General features: G+C 50.1%; 1 long non-coding RNA gene across 2 annotated transcripts; it reads left to right on the plus strand.

Annotated features, from left to right (window-relative positions):
- The first annotated feature begins 6,758 nt into the window (after window positions 1–6,758).
- Window positions 6,759–7,723, plus strand: LOC119828093. 2 transcript variants are annotated; one of them, XR_005287749.1, is made up of 3 exons: window positions 6,759–6,862; window positions 7,126–7,345; window positions 7,487–7,723. It is a non-coding gene; the product is annotated as an uncharacterized LOC119828093 (long non-coding RNA). The 2 variants fall into 2 exon arrangements; XR_005287748.1 differs by lacking the exon at window positions 6,759–6,862 and having other exon boundaries at window positions 6,897–7,345.
- Window positions 7,724–8,729: the final 1,006 nt, after the last annotated feature.

An 8,729-nucleotide genomic window follows, 5' to 3' on the forward strand; every position in this document is an offset into this window, starting at 1 on the left:
CGTTGTGTGTGTTCAGGGTTATCTCTATTTTGAAAAAAAAAAAAAAAAAAAAAAAACTAACAGTGTTCACTGGGGCTTCCTGTCTGTCTCACAGGCCTAACCGGAATCCGGAATCTCGTTTCTGGGTCAGACAGAGTCATTCCTTAGGAAAAGGGGGTGCTTTTCTAAAGCCAAGCACAAATTGTTGTTTGTTTCTGGTATTTGAGGCAGGGTGTCGCTGTACGAGTCAGGATGGCCTAGAACTGTGGGGCAGCAGAGACTGTCCTTGAATTCAAAACCCTTTGCCCTGCCTTCCGAGTCCTAGGGCTACGGATATAAACCACTATGCCTGGATTGACACCTAACAAGATTTAGAAGCCCCTCCCTCCACCTCCCATCCCTTGAGTTCCCACAGCTGTTTTCCAATGACTCCTTCTCCCTTCCAGGCCTGTTCTGGTGACTCTTCCTCTTTGATCTGACACACAGGTGGGAGAGGGGAGGCACAGATAGCATGCCTGGTCATGTCTGAACTGTGTGCAGCTAAGGAGCTTCCTCTGCCACCCAGGGCAGAACTTCACCCTACATCCTTTAGATCCATTAGATCACAGATGCAACCTCAGATCACCTCCCGTCCCCCTCCTGGACATCCCCACAGCTGTTCTTCCTACTGCACAGGGACAGACAGCACAGCATCCTCTGAGGGGCTTCCAAACGGACTCAAGGATCTCCGGACTCAAGAGCCGTGTTTTCTTTCTATCTCCCGCCTGAGCACAGGGCAAATAGAAAATGAGTTCCTATGGGGACACCTAATGTCCGAAGACTTCTGGATACTGCAGCTACACTCTGTGAAACTCTCTGTTTCACAGAAACTCTGTGAAAGGAAACTGTGGTCTCAGGAGTAGAACGAGAGAGGAATGAAATGGATGTGAATGAGTGTCTTGGGAGTCTACCCTGAATAAGGATCCAGTTGCATAATGATATTGACCAGTAACAGGGTCTCAGGGGCACCTCTGAGGGGCTCTAGGTTCTTGGGCCCAGGAGCGACAACTGGAGCAGAGATGGGTGGGGAGCAGCAGGGACAGTTTGTTAGAACAGCATACATTTCTAAGAAGGGAAGCAAGCCAAAGCAGAGACAAAAAGGTTAGTGGTTCAGACAGCCCCTGCCGCACACGGGTAGGATTTACATCACATGGCTGAGTCACTTTAACTGCACAGGACTTTCTTGTGTGTGCCCTGTGATGTGCAGTTCTAGGTACGGCTTCATGCATCACACAGCTCATTAACATCCTAAATCTCCACCCAGGGGCGTGCATTTTAATATTACAATGAGTCGAGTCACCTTGGAGAGACACTCTAGAGTGCCACTGCTCCCGGTTCTGGTGGCTTTTGGGATTTCTAGGCTTCCTCTTTGCCACCTAGTTTCTTGTTTTGTTCAGTGCTAATTTGTAAGGCTTAGTGCAAGGCCATCTGGACTTCACTTTCTCCCCTTCTCTCCTTGGCGGGGACCAAGATAAAGTTCCTACTTCCGGCGGGTTATTTCTTGAACTCCTGGTTGTCCAGCTTTCGGACGCTAGGAGGATGGGAGGCATTTTCCATTGTGGGAAAATGGAAGGCATTTTCTGTTGTGTGATGTGATGCAATCCTGCAGTCGCTACCACACTGCACAAAACCGAGTGAATCTTCATAACTTTATTTAATACCATCTGTATAATCATGCTTGAGTCTTCACTATTCCTTCTCTCTCTCAGCCACTTGTTTTAACAATGTGATACAGAGGCTTGAACCTCTGCCCAAGCATTAGAACGTGGAGGGGAATTAGAGAGAAGCTCCTGGTCTCCTGGCCTGCTCTCCCCTGCCTCCCACTACCCAGCCCCTGCCATTCTCTTGCCCTCTTTAGGTTTGTTGCACATAGATCAAGTCCATAAACTATATTGTTGCCAGGCATGATTGTCTAGAGGCAGAGGCATGTGGATCTCTGTGAATTTGAAGTCAGCGTGGTCTATGTACTGAGTTCCAGGCTACATCACGGAACCTTGTCTCAAAGCTAACAAACCAATTATGTATGTATGTATGTATGTATGTATGTATGTATGTACAGTCTCATTGTGTTTAAATGTTAAGAAAATTTCTTTCTTTTTCATACATTATCTTTCTAAGGTTCGTCTAGAGGGGCATAGAGTGTTGCTGGCCTCCATTTTTACAGCAGCATGATATTCCTGTAAAGGTTTTAATTGTTCTCATGAGGGCTCCGTGGTGTAAAATGTCCAGTCTTTTGTTACTCACAATCGTGCCGCTGACATTTGGTGGCAAGCATGAACAAGAACACCTCTGAGGTTACTAAGTCCGCTTAACAAATGAAAATGGAGTCTCGGAAAGATTCCTGGAAGTTTTCAATAACACATTGCAAGCAAGCAGCCAGAATCAAGATTTCCATTCAAGACGGCTATAGGGAGAGCAGAGGAAAAACAGAGGGTGGGACTTGCCCCCCCCCATCAGAATCATGAGGAGCCCTTCATACCTCCAAGTTGTTATGCCCAAATCTGCGAAGTCCCCGCAAAAGCCAACAAAAAGACCGAGTCCTAAGTCCCGTATGTAAAAGCAAAGAGCCTTTATTTTAATCAAGTTTGCAAACTTGGTCTCTCCGCATGTCCAATGTATTGGAATAACCGGAGAGCCCCCAGCTCAGTTAGAATTGGGTTTTTTTAGTAGTAAAGGTGGGATGAGGGGTTTCTGAGGTTCAGGACCCCTGATTGGCTGATATTTGTCTAGCAGTGTCCTGGTGAATGTACCCTGGCAGGTGATCCTATCTACCAGTTGGAATGTTAGGCTTTTCCTTTGAATGGTCTGTTCTTGGGTGGTGGTCGGTGGTCGGGTCCTGCAACCAGGTATTGCCTCTGGGTAAACTACTGAGATTCAGGCCTCTTATTAAATTTATCAAGGGCCGGGTTCTATTATGGCAGGTGGTAACAGTTGGAAATAAAGAACTTCCTTTGGGTGACCTATCCGTACTTAGCTTATCATGGCTGGCCCCCACTCTAGTCTTATTCTGAAATAAGAACTCATTTTTGCTGGCAATGCCAGGCACTTAGGATGCCTGCTTATTGTGCCTTGATCTCTACAGGGCCTGCAAACCCTGCTTTGGTCTTGATGAAGAGTCATGTGGCCCTTTAATCTGCAGAGCTGAGCCCTTCCCTACCAAACAACCCCTATTGGGACTGGGGAGCAGTCTGCTCCCAGGGTATTGCCTCCTCCCTCAGATCAGATGAGAAGCTCCCACACTTCCCTGGAAGGTGCCCCTCCCCCAAGGTACGTTGACCCAGAGCCAGAGCCTTCCTGGTTGCTCCTGCTTTGCCCATTATACCCACATCTACCCCATACACAGGCTAACCAGGGTGAGGCCACCCACAGAGCCATTTAACTGCCCATAAGTGAGTACAAGACCATGCCCTGGGTGCATGCAACAGGAAGGGAAAACAAGACCACAGCTGCACTGTGATGTCAGGGCTGGGGCAGATGGGCATTCAAATAAAAATTAGAATTACCAGGCAAATATGCCCTAGGCAGGCCAGCTGTTGCTGCTCTGTGGCTGGCAGGCTTCCTGGATCCGCATATTGTCTCTGCAGAGCCTATACAGTCCCTCCCAAGACAGGCCCGAGGCTCAGGCAGGAGCCTCACTTGTTCCCAAGACGGCAGCGGATCAGTGCTCACAGGCTAGTTCGCGGTGGAATTTGCGACAGCAGAGGTTCCCAGCCTTCCGAATGCTGCAACCCTTTAATGCAGTTCCTCAATGTGGTGACCCCCCAACCACAAAAGTTTTTCGCTGCTGCTTCCTAACTGTAATTTTGCTGTTGTTATGAATCAGGATGTAAATATTTTCGAAGACAGAGTCTTGGGGGGGGGGGGGGGGGGGCGCGCGCGCGCGCGCCCAGGTCGCGACCCACAGGTTGAGAACGACTGTGTTAGGTGTTTGAAGTAAGAATAGAGGGAAAGTGCAGGGTCAGCCTGGAAAGCCATCTAGTGTCCAAGTCCCACGGGTGGAGAGTGAGGGATCTCATCTTTGCGCCGGAAGGGTTGTCCAGGGTTACCGCTCATCTTCAGGAGAACTAAAACGGGAATCATGTGACCTACCAAGGTCCTAAGCAACAGGACTGCCAACCAAGGAGTATCAGCCTTGACTCGGGTCCTGAGAGACCTCAGACTCCAGGTAGAGAGAATGACCACGGCTGGAAGTTCTAGTACACGCTCAGCCCTCTTACAGAGAAAATGCTGTTCTAGAGAGGCCTGGACCTTTTCCTCAGGAAGGCTCTGCCTATGTTGGGAGCCAGGGCACCGATGGGGAGGCAGAGTCTGCCATTCCCAACTGCCACTCACTAGGGAACTCAGTTAACATTTCTGAGCCCAGGGAGGATCACACCTGTTGCAGCGAAGATTAAATGAGATGTTGTCTGTCCTGGTGCCCCTCCCCCTTCCCCAATGGCCTCTCTACAGGATTATAGGAAGTGTTGCTTCTGTGCCTCTGACCTGTTTCTCTCCTCTCTGGATGGGTGGCAGATGTGTAGGCAATTCTACAGCTTCAGAGGACATCTCCTGACTCTTCCAACCACCCCCAACCTGTGCGCACAAGTGGGCACCCAGGGGTGGCTTTGCCTAGCTGCCAATAAGTACAGGCTGTAGTCCTATAAATGGGCGGGGATGGCAATCTAATGGTCTGAGATGCCTTCCCTGGCCTCTGTCCAGCCTGGAAATGCTCCATTCTGTCCCTAAACACTGCAGAGAACAGGAGCAGGTGCCAGCGAGACAAAAAGGCCCTCAGGGGTGGACGGTTGTCATAATGCTAAGCGGGTGTGGGGGGAGGGCGGGCATGTGTGGTGTGGGGGGAGGGCAGGCATGTGTGGTGGGGAGGGTAGCATGTGAGGCGTGTGTGGCTGTCGGAGGATTTTAGGTGAAGCGAAGAGATAGCATACCACAAACGACACGCTGGGCTCACCTCAAGAAGTTACTGATCCTTACTGATCCAGACAGGAGGCACTGAGCATGGCATGGTGCCTCTCCCATCTCCTTTATTTTAGAATCCTGGCTTCCAGCTCCTACTCAAAAGAGGGATTAGCCCAGGCCAGTGCGCAAGTGGCCAACAGCTGCTCCCTCAACAAAGCGAGCTTGTCTGGGTGGCTGCAGGCCCTCTGTGTGAGAATGCTTCCCGCTGCCTGAGACAAGTCCCTCGACAGAGCTGCCTGCAAAAGGCCCCTTAGCGGTGAGAGGAGCAGGGTTCCACAGCTCTGCCATACCCACACGCGCAGCCCCTATTCCTTCAGGTTGCTTTATCTCAGACGCGGCAGCACCTGAGGAGAGTATGCAAGGCTATTTACCCTTGATTGCTTCAGGATCGGATCCTCCCTGCGCCTGTCCCCTCACTCTTTCATGAAGGCCAAGGCCGCAGAGAGAGCAAGTTGACTTCTGAGTCTTGCCCTTAGTTACCTCCCCAGGGGCCACTCCCCGACTTTGCAGAGTTTTCTGTGATCCATATGTACTGGGATGTGAGCGTGCTCATGATACACAAGCTCCCAGAAGCCTAGCTGGGGATCCCACATCCTAGCCCCTCACCCCACTTCCTCACCATCTCCTGGGAGATGCTACCAATCACTCCTTGAGAAGTGGCCAGATTTCAATGATCCTTGCTCACTGGTTACAAACGGCCTAACAATACCCTTACTGGAAAACCCCCGACATGTTCATTTTTAGAACATGCGACTGAAATCATTTCCTTTCACATCCCAGCAAGCCTACACACAGCGAGTGGGAGTCGGAAGGGGCTCCATTCCCATTCATCTTGGAGCAGTTTACACTGTGTGCTGTGCTTCCCCAGACAGAGGCTACAAGTCAAAGGTATAGCTCGATTCTTGCTGGGACACATTAGGTAAGAGCATGCTGTCCGTGCCTGATCAGTAGATCTGATGCAAGGAGGCTGTTTTCTTTAGCTCTGCCAACTCAAACATCCAGCTAATCTGTTTGCCTTTGGGGTGGTGGGTGGGAAGAGCTAGGTGACAAGTGTCCAGTCCTGGCGTTATCTTACTTGCAGAACACGGCACCCTCTTAAATGCAGAGGCCTCGTTTCTAAGCTGGCAGAGGTCCTGTGTTTTTCTGCAGGCACAGTTCCATGACCCACCTCAGCTGCCCAACTGCCAGCTGCCTCAGGACAGGTTCTGATCCCAGAGAAGGGTAAGGGGCCCAGTCTTACTCTGTCTGCACCAGGACCAGGAACACCAATACTCAGAGGCACAATTCTTTAAGCACCTCCCCGATACCTGGTCCTGCTTCAGGTGGTTTCAAGAAAATACCCATAATCCTTGTGGCTACCCTGCCAGGTAATGTCTAGGGCCCCCTTTTGCTAATAAGAAAAGCAAGGCCAGGAGAGGCTAAGTACCTTCCCCAGGGTCCTAGACGGTATCAGTATTCAGTTTCCTGCCTCTCTGGATCAGAATCCTCTGCGCTTTCCCACCAGCTGCCTCTGGGGAGAGCCAGCCCCCATGTATGCCCACAAGGCCAATATTAACACCTGAGAGATGGAGATGGCGTTTTAGTTTGCACACCGGGAACATGCCTTTCCACAGCAGATGAGCCACATGTCCTCAGGTTGTGGACAGGGCCGTGACTCAGCCTCCCTGAAAAGAATGTTGTGCCCTTGATGTGCCGTGGGAGACAGACTGGTGGACTCGTGGAGACAGTACAAAGGGCAGGGCGGGCACAAATCAAACTCAATGACTGCATCTGCCCTCATTGCCAGAGAACAGCCTGGCACATAACTGGCCAATCCTCCCGCAGGCAGGCTTTGCAACAGGTCTTTCAACCATGGCTGTTTTCCACCGGGAGACCAAAAGACAGAGAAGTCAGTCCACACTGGTGTAGACTTATCTGTCCCCTCCCACGAGCAGCTTAGCTCTAGCACCCCAGGCTCCCCACAGGACCTCTGCACTTGCACCAGCTCCACCCACCTCACGCCCTGAGGAACCTCCTGTTCTCACTGGGATGTTGACTCTGGATTTAGAGTGCCAGAATGCTAAAGCCCACTTCTGCCAAATCTACCCTGTGTGATCTTGGGGATTTCCTATAATAACCTATCTGTGCTTCTGTGTTCTCTTTCGTTCTCAGGGCTAACAACAGCATCTACCTGATAGTGGCCTGAATTGCTTTCTCCTAAATTTACAATGGTGACACTTAACCACTAGGACCTCAGAATTTGGAGACAGGACTTTTAAAGAGGTGATGACACATCTCTAATCCATTATGACAGCTGTCACTGGGGAGAGACTCCAGGAATTCCTTGGCTCCTAAGGACTTTCCACTTCATAAGCATTGGCACCAGATGAATGTAAGTAACTCCATACTTTAAATATGACAGATAAAAGCCAATGCTTGGAAGTCAAGATCTCTCCCCAGGGGCCTGTACAGGGGCAGCATTGAGTCTCTGGCCTGTTGTCTAGATCTAAACCCCTCTATGCTCTCCCATCAGCTACTTCTGGAGAGAGCTAGCCCCTGCAGGTGCCCACAAGGCTGGCATTGGTGCCTGAAGGAGGGCTAGGGACATGACTGAAGCCCGCAGCTCAGGGATGTACGTCCTCCCAGTAGCAAGCAAATGGCCCTCAGCAAGTCCAGGAGGGATGCCTCAGTGGAAACCAGCTTAGAAGCAGCTCGATCTCGAAATTTTAGCTCCAGAATTATGAGATAATAAAGTTCTGTTGACTCAGCAGGCCGTTCGTGGTATTTTGTTTCAACAGTCCTACAAACTAATCTGCTCTCTCATAGAACAATTGCAGGGATCCAGCTAGAAGAAGAATCTAAACCACACGGCTAAACTCTTGCCCCCCCCCCCCCCCCAGTTCTTTCCTTTTATCTTCCTGGTTTGTAAATATGCAGCCACCTACACTCATCTTGCAGGTGTCAATGCTTGTAAAGTGGAAGGAACATCCTGTAAGGGCCAAGGAGTTCCAGGTCTTAGAGTTCTTGCCTCCACCCTAAACTATAAACTGTGAAGCCGTGCCTCCCTTAAGCACTTGTGGATTCAAAGTTCTCTCAGCAAATATTGAAGAACTAGAGTAAGCACTGAAGAATACAATCTCTGCCTTTGGGGAGTCTGATGTAGTGGCAATGAAAGGATGACACATTTATTTTGTAATAGCATTGGTTTCCTATGGGTTTCTTTTATTATTACTTATTACTGTCATGTTGTGAGAACTCACGGTTAGTGTGGGGGGCACACCGGCCAGGGTGTGCATTTGGAAGCCAAAGGACAACTTTGTGGGCTGTTTTTCTCCTTGCACCTCTACACAGGTTCCGGGGATGGAACTCTCGTCACCAGGCTTGTACAGCAAGCCTCCTAAACCATCTCACTGGCCTTGGTTCTCTTTCATATTGAAGCAAGAAGCACAGGAGTTACAAAAGGAGAACAGTGCCGGCTCGAGATTCCTGATGATTTCCGATTAAGAGAAGGCTCCATTTAACCGACGCACACTGTGCTTGCTGCACGCCGCGCTGTTCCCCTGCTGACTACTCACTGATCAGAGCTGAGCCGTGACTCTGTTATTTCAGTTTCACAAGTGAGAATTTCCCCAGGCTCATATGCCTCGCAAGAGTTAAAGCTGGGATTCCAATCCAGATATTTTAGCAGCAGAATCCAAACCCCTCCGAAGAGCGTGTAGCTGTGACCCTATCAAAGGCATTTCTGAGAAGTGGCCTTTCCCATCTAGCTACTGTGG

Source organism: Arvicola amphibius, chromosome 12 (assembly GCF_903992535.2).
Source record: "Arvicola amphibius chromosome 12, mArvAmp1.2, whole genome shotgun sequence".
Taxonomy (NCBI): domain Eukaryota; kingdom Metazoa; phylum Chordata; class Mammalia; order Rodentia; family Cricetidae; genus Arvicola; species Arvicola amphibius.